This window comes from Pelodiscus sinensis, chromosome 16 (genome assembly GCF_049634645.1).
Source record: "Pelodiscus sinensis isolate JC-2024 chromosome 16, ASM4963464v1, whole genome shotgun sequence".
Lineage (NCBI taxonomy): Eukaryota > Metazoa > Chordata > Testudines > Trionychidae > Pelodiscus > Pelodiscus sinensis.
In genome coordinates, this window is record NC_134726.1 from 2,260,497 (window position 1) to 2,273,414 (window position 12,918).

At 51.2% G+C, this 12,918-nt stretch overlaps 1 protein-coding gene across 2 annotated transcripts in view; it reads right to left on the minus strand.

The window, feature by feature from the left end:
• PRR35 (proline rich 35) overlaps positions 1-12,918 on the minus strand; it is a 41,697-nt gene that overhangs the window by 18,724 nt on the left and 10,055 nt on the right. Inside the window, exon 1 of one of the 2 annotated variants that reach the window (XM_075899051.1) lies at positions 9,790-10,124. The exons of the other annotated variant lie outside the window; for it this stretch is intronic. The gene's annotated coding sequence lies outside the window, so the exon portion shown is untranslated. Of the gene's footprint in view, positions 1-9,789; positions 10,125-12,918 lie in introns of those variants that run through there. 2 annotated transcript variants of the gene reach the window in all.

Genomic DNA, 12,918 nt, shown 5'->3' on the forward strand with positions numbered 1-12,918 from the left:
AGAGAGCGCCCAGGCAGTCTGGATGCTCTTTCGAAAAAGCCCAGTTTGCATGACATAGCGCCTTTTTTCGAAAGAGCACATTCGGAAAAAGGCATTCTGCCTCGTAAAACGAGGTTTACTGTGATCAAAAAAACTGCCACGTTCTTTCAATTTCCTTTCGAAAGAACACGGCAGCAGTCTAGACGCAGGGAAAGATTTTTCAAAAAAAGGCCACTTTTTTCGAAAAATCCCTGTAGTCTAGACACACCCCACGTGAGGGCGTGCAGCTGTGTGCGCAGGACTCGCTGGCTAACGTACACACGCCCAGCGTGTCCGCAGCCGGGATCAGGAGTGAAGGGAGACAGTGCCCGATGCTGGCCCCAAACGGAACATCTGGAGAGAATCAGGGACCAGAGTGAGCATGGGCAGGAAACACCAGCAGGCCGAGCAGTCGGACACTGGTCTCTGTCCCACATGCTGAAATCTGCCAGCACATCTGGAGCCATCTCCCTGAGGTCACCCTGGCTTCGTTGCTTCTCCCCTTTGCTCCTCTTGGGACGTATGGCAGTGGCGCGGCGGCAGCCACGCTGGCTCTGAAGCGCTGTGAGGGTCACGTCTCGAGATTCTCCCAGCTGTGACGTGCCCCTCCCGGTTCTCTCTCTGCCTGTTGGCTTGTGCCTTCCCAGGCATCCTGCCCGCCTTGGGACTGGTCTCATAACCCAGCAGGAGCCTGGCACGTGTAGCCGGAATTGTGACCCTGTCCCAGGGAGGTGACAGCCGATCCTAGGGGGGCTTTACGCAGAGGGAGAACAAGACCAGTGCCAATCACATGGCCCCCAAAGCTTCGGGGATGCAGTACGATTGCCAAGGGTGGACATAAACTGAATCTCCAGTCAAGCCGTCCTGAGAACCTAGCTACCGGGCGGCCCAGCAGGGGCTCTGTCTGCCCATTCTCCTGGAGACTTGTCATGATGAGGATGGTGTTGCTAGCGCCATCACTGGGAAGCAACGAGGGGCCCTCATGCTAGGGGCTACATCCAGAGATTTCCCCGTCCCTTATCTGGTGCCAAATATCTCCCCTGCCATAGCAAGTCAATGCAGGACACCCTGTGTCTGGTATTTCAGCTGTGATCGTGCAAAGGCTCACAGGCTGCAGGGCTGTACACAGGCATGGTTTTCTATTATGGTTTTGCCATGGTGGGGTGCTGCCTCTTACATGTTCTCTCTGCCAGAATTTGTCCTTCGAGCGTCGGTGGAGGCCGAACCAGGTTCTGCGTGTGCAGCTTCCACACTCCGTCAGATTGATTGTTAACAAAATTCAAACTGAAATACGTCACGACTTTTCCTCCCGTCTCACAACGCAAAGGCTCAGCGGCCTGCCGAGCACAGAGGTACGGTTGGACACATCTCCCCTGCGGCAGCTGGGACTAGAACTCGAGGCCAGAGCTGGTAGGGGAATGGATTTTGTTCCTGCCAAAAACGTAGGGGATTTTCTTTTTGTTGTCAGCACGTTTTTGCCTCAGAAGTTTGTGGTGAACGAATGAGAGACCCAAACGTGAAAATGGGTCGGTCAAAAGAACCCTGAAAAGCGTTGGACTTTAAAACAAAACGTTTCATTCTCCAGACAAAACCATTTCACTGTGGAATTTTTGGTTTTCTATTTTTTGAAGGGGACCCCAAACTTGTGGCTGAAAAATGGATATTTTTATCTGATGGAAAACACCTTTTCTCATGGAAAAAATGTTATGAATGAGAAATGTCACCTGGGTGTATTTGAGTCTCCCCCCTCCAAAATACAGGCCTCTGCACCTGGAGCTAAAGAAGGTCTCCCTTGAATACTCGTAACAAGTGATCTGTGATCCAAGCCACAGGAAGGCAATACAGCTCCCTCAAGCAGGCTGTTGGCAAAGGGTTAGCACGTTCGGGTACAGCCATCCCTACCGCCTCTGAGTACGAGTTCCAGGTGATCCCTCTGGGGCTTGAGACCTGCATTACCTGGCATCGTGGTGGGAATCTCACCTGTCCAGACACAGGAAACATCCTGAGGACAGCAAGTGAAACTGGAAGAAGAGAACATTCCTGTCGTGGGCCGGCGGGTGAAGGGGGCATTTACCATCGGCAGCTGGGCAGGGATCGATCTTCCTGGGACTCCGCTGGGTCCAGACCTACTCAGCTGCCACGTAAGCGCACAGCATGTAGACCCCATGGAACAGAGCTGAAAGGCGAGTTCACTGCTGCATGGCACCTGTCCTGCCTCTCGGAGGGGGCCGTTCCCCCATGCAGTGGGAAAGGGGAAGCGTATTAACTCACGTCATTTCTTTTCACTCCGGCTGAGCTCACCTGGATGTAATTGCTTGGTGGTGAATCTACTGCTGGGGGAAGGCACAAGTCAGAGGTGGGGGGGGGGGGTCAGCGAGTAGTCGGCTACCCAATACGCAAAACCTTATCGGGGAGTTGACTGGAATGTCGACTACTCACTTCCACCCCACCCCTCTGTGAGAGGCAGCAAGGGGGAGGTGGAACAGGAGCCTGGGGGGAGCCGGCTTAAAAGCTGTGTCTCCCCAGCACTGTCTCCACAGTGCTGCCTGTCCCCCATCACTGCCTCTATCAGAGGCAGCAAGGGAGGGGGAGATAGAGGAGGTTGCTGCCCTGGCAGCATCCCCCGTCCGTGGGGGTCCCTGTGGGAGCTGGGCTCCCCCGTGGAGGGGGGCCACTGCCGGAACTGCCCCTGCCCAAGGCCAGCCCTGTCTGCCGTGAACAGAGGCTGCTGGATTCAGTGCAAGCAGGACTGAGCAGTCCCAGCTCACGCTGGTCCGGGACGCTGCGTCTCTGCATTCGAAATGTAGAAAGAGCCCGGCGGCGCCTCCTGTGTTGTAAACGCAGAGCCACAGTGCGGGTGGCTCAGAGCCAGCAGGAGCTGGGACAGCTCAGTCCCGGCTCGAGCCGGCCCTGGAGCTCCCCCCCCCGCGGCTCTGCGGGGCGGTCCTCACCGGCTCGTCGTGCAGCCGGGACAAATCGACATGATTAGCTGGATAACTGCAGTTTAACACCCCTAGGCTGAGGGTTCTACAGACTGATCATCTGGCCACAGACTGGCAACAGCCCCGGCAGTGACCGGTCAGGTTACCCCAACAATGGTCTGTGAATGTGTCCCCCTCTGTCCTGGGGGACCCCCTCTGGGGCAATATGGGGCGTCATTGCCCTCTCGCCCTTGGCCTCTGTGCCAAGGCTGCTACGCGAAGTTCCCAATCAGCTGCCCAGCTGTGCGGCCGCACAGCTGCCTAGTAAGCCCCACAGAGGGGCTCAGGGCTGCAGCAAGAGGAGATGCCTCTCCCCAAGCCGCTGGGAAGGGAGAGATACTCCTGCCCGCCTGCCCCAATTCAGAGCTGTCTCTTCCCCTGGGCCCGCACATGGAGCTGTCCCAGACTTGCCAGGCTAAGGGAGAAACACCCTTTTCTTGGCTCCCACTGAGCTAACTCAAACCTGCCCCAGCTGGGGGACAGGTGCCCCTCCCCTGGCTGTGCCCACTGGAGCTACTGCGGCTGCGGAGAGATGCCTCTTCCCTGTCCCCGAGCTGCTGCAGTGAGAGAGCTGGGGGAGCCCTCTCTTCCTCCTTCATCCTCTGCCCCACCCCAGAGCCTGCATCCCCAGCCAGAGCTCTGTTAACAAAGCACCACTAGAAACAGGTATTATTGCTGCAGTCTGGAAACACTGGGTCATATTCCCCCTTCTTCAACAGCCCTGATTGGCTGCCGAGAGCCAGCAAGGATCCCAGCACAGCCAGAGGAGTGCGGCTGGGGAAGAGATACAGAAGAGATGCTGGCAGGATGACTCAGTGTCCTGCAGCCCCTGAGGGCTCGTCTGCCCCAGCCAGGAATCGTGCTGGTGGAAGGCCCACCCCGGAGCCTAACGGACTCAATGGGCCAACAGGAGAGAAACAAAACCAATATCCGCGGTCCCTGGCAGGATGGGAAATCAGGCCTGGCCTGCCCTCGGGTGCGAGCTGTCAGCCCTGTGCCGGGGCCACCGCTGCCTCCTCGCTCTCGCAGGGCGCCGAGCAGCCGTTTCCCACGGAAGCTTTCTTCTGCCCCAACCTGCAGAGTCAGCCGCGCAGAAGTGCTCTGCGAACGGGCGGCAGCTTTGCCAGAGGGTTTCCATCGAAACAAGCCCCTAAGAAAAGCTCCAGGGTTTGTGCTTTTGGGTTCAAAACGACACTTCACTTCAAAATCGACTTTAATTTTATGAAAGAACCAATCAAATGCCTTTTCCACTGTTCAAAGCAAAACGTTCCGCTGGCCGGCTTTATTGTCAAATTTTGAGTCACAGAAAATTTTAACCAATGTTTTCAGGTTGACTGGAAACAATTTTTTCCACAGTTTGGAATGGCCAGGAAACCCAAAACCCTGTTACGTCAGCCACAGAGCTCCCATTTGCCGATCCAAAGATCCTTCCATCCCTGGACTCAGAGTATGGCCGATAAGAGTGAATCTAGGGGATAACTGACAAATTAATGACTTCGGAACCTCAGTGGAGGTAACAGTCCTCCCCTGCCTCCTGGGAGATCGCTTCGTCTCCCTTTTCTGCAGACCGGGAACCAAACGGAGACTCACGAAGGTCAGAGAGTGAGACAGGGCAGAGCTAAGAATAAAACCTTTCCCCGGCCCCTTTCCTCCTAGGCCCCTTCAGGCCAGGAGGGAGACTCGCCGGAGATACACGGCACCAATGGAATAGTTCTGAGACACAAGAAGGAGACTCAGAAAATTCCAATGGGTGCCCACCCAGCTCCTGGGCAATGCAGCTGGATAGAAGCTAGAGCACCCTCATTTCTCGCCGGAGGAGAGTGCAGAAAGCTCCCCGGGCTCCAGATAAAGAGAGCTTGGTTACCCCAGATGAGCCATCTGCTATAGCCACATGCCACCCTTCGAAAAAACAGTTTATTTTAACCACCATTATCCTAGTGACCTGCCATAGGATGCTATTATAATTAATAAGTAATACCAACAGCTTTAGCATTGGGATTGTAGCACGAGAGGGGTGCTGCTAGGATACAGATCTTGCCTTTTGTACAGACACGTTTCCTCCCCGGTGCTGTTGTGAGACTGAAGATGACCCCTCTATATCTGAGAGCATTGGCTGGCTGGCTGGCTGTTTGTTCAAGAACGCCTGCTAAATGGTAGGAGCGAGGGCCACCACATTCGGGAGGTGGCGTCCTCTTCTCATAGCTTAGAGCCAGGCCTGGGTTTGGTTGGGCCAGGACAACGGGACGGGCCCGGAATGGGATTGCTTTTCAGGAGCCCATGCAGAAAAGAGACAGAATCCGCAGGCAGGTGAAAGGGGCTAGCACCACCATGGCCCCGAGCCTCCCACCCCCAGGCTGAAGATGTCCCCCCCCCCCCGATTCGTATGGGGACACTGCTGGCTGTTCCCCTTTGTCAGGGAGCGAGGGGAGTGCAGTCTGGCTGAGGAGCGCAGGGGCAGACGAATTGTGCACTTTGCTCTTGCTCCCTGATAGGGACAGAACAAGCAGTCCTAGTATGAATCTCAGGGCGGGGAGAAGGGGGAAGGAAGGGGGAAGCTTCCCCCCCACCCTTCCAGCCCCTCCTCATCCTCCGCCCCTGACTCCTGCACCCCCCATCTCCCCAGCCCCTGCCCTGAGCCCCTCCTGTAGGACCCGAGCAATAGGGTCAAATGTGCTAGTTCAAGAATCAGTTGAACTCTGAATAGCTAGTGGCTAGCTCCGCAGCTGGTGTAAATGAATTGCCTGCTGTGAAGCTGGGCCAACCGACACCAGCTGCCAGCCTCACCCCACCTGCCCCTCACCCTTGGCAGTTTGGGTCTTTATTTTCCATTCCACAAGGCCAGTGAGCGCCGTCTGGTCAGTTTCACTTTTGCGGCTCTCTGGTTTCCTTTTCTCATTCCCAGGCACTGGCTCAAGGCTACACTGTTTGGGTTGCAGCCGGGGAAGGGGAATGTTTAAATCCAAATAATAGTTTCCATAAAAATTGTTTTTAGCTAACAACGAAAGCACTTCTACTAATGCAGCGTTTGTATTGCTCCTGCATTTGGACAATCAGACTAAGCAACTGCAGATAGTCCTTTCACAAGCAAACGAAGATATATCACTTAGCTGCCATTAGCTGTTCATTGGAACGCTTCGTACCTTTTAGGGACTCAGCTGAAAATCTACTCAGTTCAAAAAATGTCCATGTCCTGCTTTTAGTCCCGATTTCTGTGGCTTTACAATCATATTTTCCTATTTAAAAAAAAATTCTTCGCTGTTGCTATTTAAAACCCACATAAACGTCAGGGAAAACCAATTAACGGAAGGAAAGTTTGAAATTGACTAGCCACAACCTGCAGAGAGGAAAATATTTGTTTCTCCTCTCTCTCTCGAGGACTGGAATCATAGGGGCTAGCTGTGACAACAGTAGGGGAAATATTTTCAGACAGAAGTGTAATTTTTCTTCCTGTGGACGGGAGCTTTGCTTCTTATCAGCTAGATTTAGGCTTGGAAGAATTAGATTGTTATCAGTAAATGTCAGTAAACATTGATTTCACTGCACATGCACACAGGCAAGGCAATGAAAAAATATTTCCATAGATAATAATCAAAATTTACAGATAGACAAAGTAAGGAACTTCTGTGTGAGAACTTCTTAGAGTCTGATTGAAGGGTATTTATTTAGTATGTTTTGGCACATGACGTTCACAATTTGTATTTTAACAGTTATGAAATTTTACCTTTCCGCATTGTAATGTCTGCTGTCATTTAATAATTAGTGTCCAATCCCCCATCATTTACATTTAAATATCAATATATGAAATATGCAAAAAAATCTGAAAATAAACATTGATACCATTATTGAAATGATTTTTGGAAAGTGAATTATACCAAGCCTAGCTATAGTTAGGGGATGCACACCTAAGAGACAGGACAACATTTGTTAGAGTAACTGTCTGTTGTATATACTTGACCGCAGATTGCTGGCATTGCTAAAAGCAGTTTCTTCCCACACAGCGTCCTTGCAAACAGTAATTTGTCCTGTGCAGGAAATTTTTCCCCGGTTGCCCGACTGCCTGCAGTTCTGTCACCCAGAATCCCAGCTGTCGGAACTCTCTTTTGCTTGTTTTTTTACTCAGATCAAGGCAATTTCGCGATTGACCCTGGCTGTATTTTGCTTATTATATTTTTGAGGTTCTTCTCGTGGCGCGGAAAGAAGCAAGTGCCGGTCAGTTTGTGAACAATCAGTCTAGCTAATAACAATATTAGTGCTGATTGAGCGCCGTCACACACCGCGCAGGGCAGAGACTGGAGGAAAGGACTTTTGCCAGAGGCTGAGTCTGAATTGCCGAACAGGCAAGTAACAGGAGGCGGCATTGCTTAGCCATTAAATAACCCAGCGAGGTCTGTACTGGTCAAATAATGACCGGGTAGAATAATAAAGGCCTGAGGCAAACCCAACGGGCCTTTACACTCCAGAATGTTATTAGCTGATGCATAAAGACAGAGAGAGAAAGTTCATTAACCCATTAGCTGCCATGTGGGTGGATAGCCACAAGGGTGGCATGGAAAGGATTGCTTTCACCGGCATCGGTCCTGGCGAATTTGGGCATGGGAATTCCTGCCCGTGTCTGGCTTTCACGTGCACACCCTCTGAAGGGGTTAATGCTATTGGAATGACTACCAAGGGGCCCAGGGGGCTTCCCGGGTTTCTCATTTGTGAACGTTGCCTTGAACTCCCCTGGTGGGGAATAGCCAGCACTGAGGGTTTGGCAGCTCTGTGCCAGGCCGGTTAAAATGCCAGATGGCCCCCAAAGACAGTTTTGAATCAATCAGGGAACTGACATTTCAGCAGTCCCAGGAAGTGGTTAGAAATGCCGACGAGAAGAGGGCAGCTGGATCCCCCCACCTGTGACAGGTCAAGTTAAACCCCGAGAGCTCCTTGGACAGAATCTTTAACCTTGAAAGAACCCAAATCTGAAATGCGCCTCTGGACAAATGATCCTGTTAAAAAACTGCAGGCAACGGGCGCAAGGGCAGCCGAACACTTTTCATCTGGGGGAAGAGGACCCCCAAACCAGCCATCTGAATGGCACTGGCTAAGCAAAAACATTGGAGATTTGTCGGGGTGCAAGAGACTCATTAGCCACAACCCAGCCCTGCCCTGCCTCTGAATTTTTGATCTTTGCAATATACGTGTTTGGAATCTGCCAGCCTAGCTTTCCTATGGTCGTACTTGTCTCTGCCAAGTGTTTGGATGACTGGTAATATAAGCAATATTTTTTGGATAGGTCAGATTATTCACTCAGGCGAGCCTCGTCCTTCAAAGATTTAACATCGCGGCACATTTTATTTTCTTGCTACCATATTCAATTGTAAGGAAGGAGTCAAGAAAAAAATATCACCATAATAGTTTTGATTAAATCTTGCTTCTAATCTTCCTCTTTCCCTTCCAGCTTTCTTGATTCTTTTCTTTTCTTACAGCTTACCTAGGTTTACGGAGTCAGCTAGTCTTGTATTAGCCATTGTCTCTTGGACCATTTAAGATTAAACTATTTAAAGCGGAGTTTAGAAAGCTGCCAGTTAAAAGTTTGCAGGAAACAGAACATTAAAACAATACACAGTGTATTGGTCTATATCTATTTCGTTATAGATGCATAGATATACAGAGATAAAAATCAATGCAATTCAGATCCCACTTTCAATGAAACATACTGAGAGGACAAAATCCAAATTTGAAATCAACTTTTCTTTGAAGACTTGCCTGAGCAAATTAGCAACTCTAGCAATTGGACAGATCATTATGGGATGAATCGAAGCAGAAAAGCCACATCTGACCTCCTCCGTGCCAACATTCACAATAACGAGGAGTTATAATACTCGAGAAAATATGAGCAGCTTGGATCAAAGAAAGAGTGTGGGTTTTTTAAACACGCTAAACAGCTTTTGCTGTGGTTGGTTTTGTTTGCAAGATTTTGATCCTTCTATTTAACACAGATATAATTAGAGAGAGAAGGTGGGTGAGGTGATATCTTTTATTTGCCGACTTTGGTTGGTGAAAGAGATATGCTACACTCAACTCCTCTTCAGCTCAGGGTAGCCCGAAAGCTTGTCTCTTTCATCAACAGTAGCTGGTCCAATGAAAAATATTATCTCACCCATCTCCTCCCCTGGGACCAATACGGCTACAACAAAACTACAAATACATATACAATTCATGTGGGCAATTATACAAATATCTGTTCTTATCTACGGTCGCGTGCGCTCACCTATCTATCTGGAACACATGCAAGCATAGCACATACATAGCTCTCACTTGTGTTAGTCTGCCTTCCTGCCACCATACGTACCCCACTAACACGCTACTGGTCTATCTCGTGCTCCCTAACACCATGCTTTCTAAATGCACACATTAACCCTAGCACGAAAATCACTCTAACTTCTCTCTGCATTTCACACTTGTCTGCCTCCTGGCTGGCTCCTTACCCTTTTGAAATGTTCAGCGTCAACTGAAGTCCCCTCAGCTCCCCCACTCCCCCATCTCTTTTTTTCCTCTTTGCTAATTGGAGAGAGAGAGGAAAAAAAATCCAGGAAAAAAATCCCCAAATTCTACTTTTGCCCCCCTTTTACTAGAGTTGAATATTTTTCTGAAAACTTTTCTCTCTCCTTTCCCCAAGGTTCTGCCTCCCCCAGCCCTGTGTAGAAAGCCAGAGAGAGAAAGAGAGAAGAATTATCAAAGATTCTCGCCTTCCGTCTTGTGCTCACCCTCCCTCCCTTTGCCCAGAAATAATAAAAATTTAATGACTTACGGACTCACCCCCCGACTGCCCCGCTCACTAGTCTGTCCAGGGGGCCTTCACTGCCTCTGATCACCGGGAGAAGGCGGGCGAGGGGCCAGCAGGCGAAAGCTGCTGGTGGATTGCATGGGCTGTGGGTGTGTTTGCCCCACGGATGAGCGGGGGATCCCCAAGCTCACACCTGCCGCTGCCGGTGCGCTGGGGAGCTGGCTGGATCGCTGCCGAGCTGGGCGCTGCAGTTCTGAAAGCAATTCCTTTATAGCATTTATATGTGTGTTTGTAGAAATACATCAAACTAAGGAACAGAAGCCCCATCCAACACGCCCCCCCCTTGCTTGCTCTCATTTGTACCGATTTGCCCTTGAGGCTTTTTTCTGATTTGCAATGTCCCTGGCAGGGTTTCGATTGGGGAGGGGGCAGCCGGAGCTGGGGGGAGGACTAGGCAAACAGAAGCCTAGCTTGCCAAAAGCAGTTCAGACCCAGAAAGCGCCTTAATGTGCACAGACGGAGCAGGCTGGGAGCGAAACCAGCTGGGCTGGAGTGGAGCGTGCTTAGTGCGAGGCATGGGGAAGGCTGGTTTGGAGTCGTGTGCGCGCGTGTCTCCGGGGGGGCTTATTACACTCGCTAGTTCCCCGGGGGCAGTTGATTAGAGGAAGGGAGCAGGTTAGACGTGAAAATTCCTTTTCAAACATTAACTGTTTCCTATTGACAGGGCCCCGCTGATGCTAGCTGCTCGGCTGCCATCCGGCCTTCTGCTCCTCCTGTTAGGGAGGTCCCCTCTGGGGCTCCACGCTCAGCAAGCCCCACGCCCTGCCCCAGTGCAGGGAGGCCCCGGATCTGTGCAAGGCAAGTACCTGGGAGGAGCGCACAGGGGAGCTTCGCCACAGGCGCCATCGGGTGCGTAAGTGACGTGTCCAAGCCACACAGAGCGTTTGGGGGGCAGCCAGGCGTCCTCGCCTGGGGTCTTAACCACCAGACCATGCTCCCCTAAGCCACGTGGTGCTGCATGGGGGTTAATTGCACTAACACCCTGAACGAGGCAGTGACGCAGCGTACTGACACCTGAGTAATACCCCCAGATGGCAAACGACATCGGGCTGGGCTCCCGTGGGTGTGTGCACGCACCACCCACATCAGACAACTACCAGCGGCTCAGAACCCTGGCACAAGTCTGCCGCTGGGTGTCTTTCCTGGCCGCGAATAGAGGGTGCGCGTCAGGGGCTGGATCAAATGCCGTTCAGAGGGGCGGGTCAACCAGGCAAGCGCCATGTGATGGAGAGCAAGGCTCCCTCTCTCAGCCCCCTTTGTCGACGCCGGCGAGCGCGATCGCCCGGCTCCAGCGGAGGGACCGAAATGCTGCGTGGGTCATGGGAGGGCACCACGCTCTAAACTCTGCCGAATCAGGGGCTGTGCCTGGCCATTGCACTGAGCCCTGACTTGAACAGCCTGCGCCTAACGAGCAAGCCATTGGCTGCACGGCACAAAGCACTGCGCAGTTACGGCCAGCCCCACTGGAGCAAGGTTGGGCGTTGACCCTCTACCTACAACATGGCCTTTGGGGCAGAGACCGCCTCTTTGTGGTGGGGTCCACGACCCAGGCTCCTAAGTATTCTGGTAACACACAGAAATAATGGCAATTAATAATGTGCTGCCATTGCTTGAGCTAACGAACTGAGGCCTAGATCAGCCAAGGTCTTTAAGTGCCTAATCCCCTTTGATTTCCATTTCCTTTCATTTTCAGCTTCACTTGGCCTGCCGTGGCAGTGTGTGCTTCTCTGTGCCCTAGTCCAGTACCCTACCCCGGAGAGACTTCACTTCAGAGAATTGCAATCAGAGTTGGTCAAAAGAAGGGGTAAGGGACGTTAGTTAAAAAATCCTGGTTGTGTTTTTTCCATTTTTTCCCTTTACATTTACAAAATGTACTTTTTTTTTGGAATATTGGAAAATCCGCAGGTGACAGCAGGCCCCCATATTTTTATGAGTTTTGATATGAATATCCAGCTATGCTTTATGCAAAACAGGGCAAGTAGCCTATTATTCAAGAGCTTGTAACCCCCCTGAATGGGGACATTCTGGCTGTGCATGTATCTTTCTTGTTAGAAATACAAAGTGTAAACCCACTTATTAATCTAGCGCTTCTAGTGAAAGCCATTAGCAGTACTTAAGGAACTTAATGGCCCCTACTCAAGACAATGACCTGTGAATAGTCTTGTTTTCCCTGTGAGCCTACGCTGCAGTTGTGACTATGGCACAACTTTTGAACTTGGTAGTTTTCCACAGGGGTGGGGGGAATTGAACAAAGCGTTCTGGCCCTGGGGGAAATTCTGTGTAAGGGATGGGAAGCACACAATGATGATCATCAGTTGGCTTCCCAGCTTGCTCCCCACCTCAAGGGAACACAGGAAAGGACTGGAAAGAAAAGAACTCTAGTGAGGAGAAAAGCTGCTAGAGCCAGGGCAGAGAAAAGATCAGCTCTAATCAAAGAACTGTACCTAAGGACTAAGGTAAGAAATGATGGTTTGTAACAATTTCTCTTAGTGCATTAGGCTGAGCTGGCGAGCTTTGTTTTATTTTTACTTAGTAACTTACTTTGATCTGTCATCATTTGCAACCATCTCAAATGTGTGTGTGTGTGTGTGTGTGTGTGTGTGTGTGTGTGTGTGTGTGTGTGTGTGTGTGTGTGTGTGTGTGTGTGTGTGTGTGTACAACAGCAGCCGTGCCTCTCTCTCTCATTGATAAAGAGAGGGAACCTTATGAGCTTACTTTATGTTTTCACAGAGTAAGACGGATTTATTTGGGGCTGTGCTTCTGGGTGCTTGACCACAGTTTGGGGATGATGGTCACAGGCACCCCCCACAAATCAGGATGCCCCTCAGAAGCCCGTGATTCTGAGGAGGTACATCCTGCTTTCAATGAGGCTCTGGGGTCTCTCATAGCATTTTCTGACCCACCCTCCTCCCTCAGATAGAGGCTGCAGGAGGAGGGAACATTTGGAGGACAGAGGCTCACCAGTTTTTGCTGAACCTCAGAGACATGTTGGCTCAGGTTCTGGGCCTTCATTTTTACCAGAGATGTGCCCTGGAACAAACACTCCTCAACTTCAGGCGCGGCTATACTGTCCCTAGACCTGGGCTGGGGTGA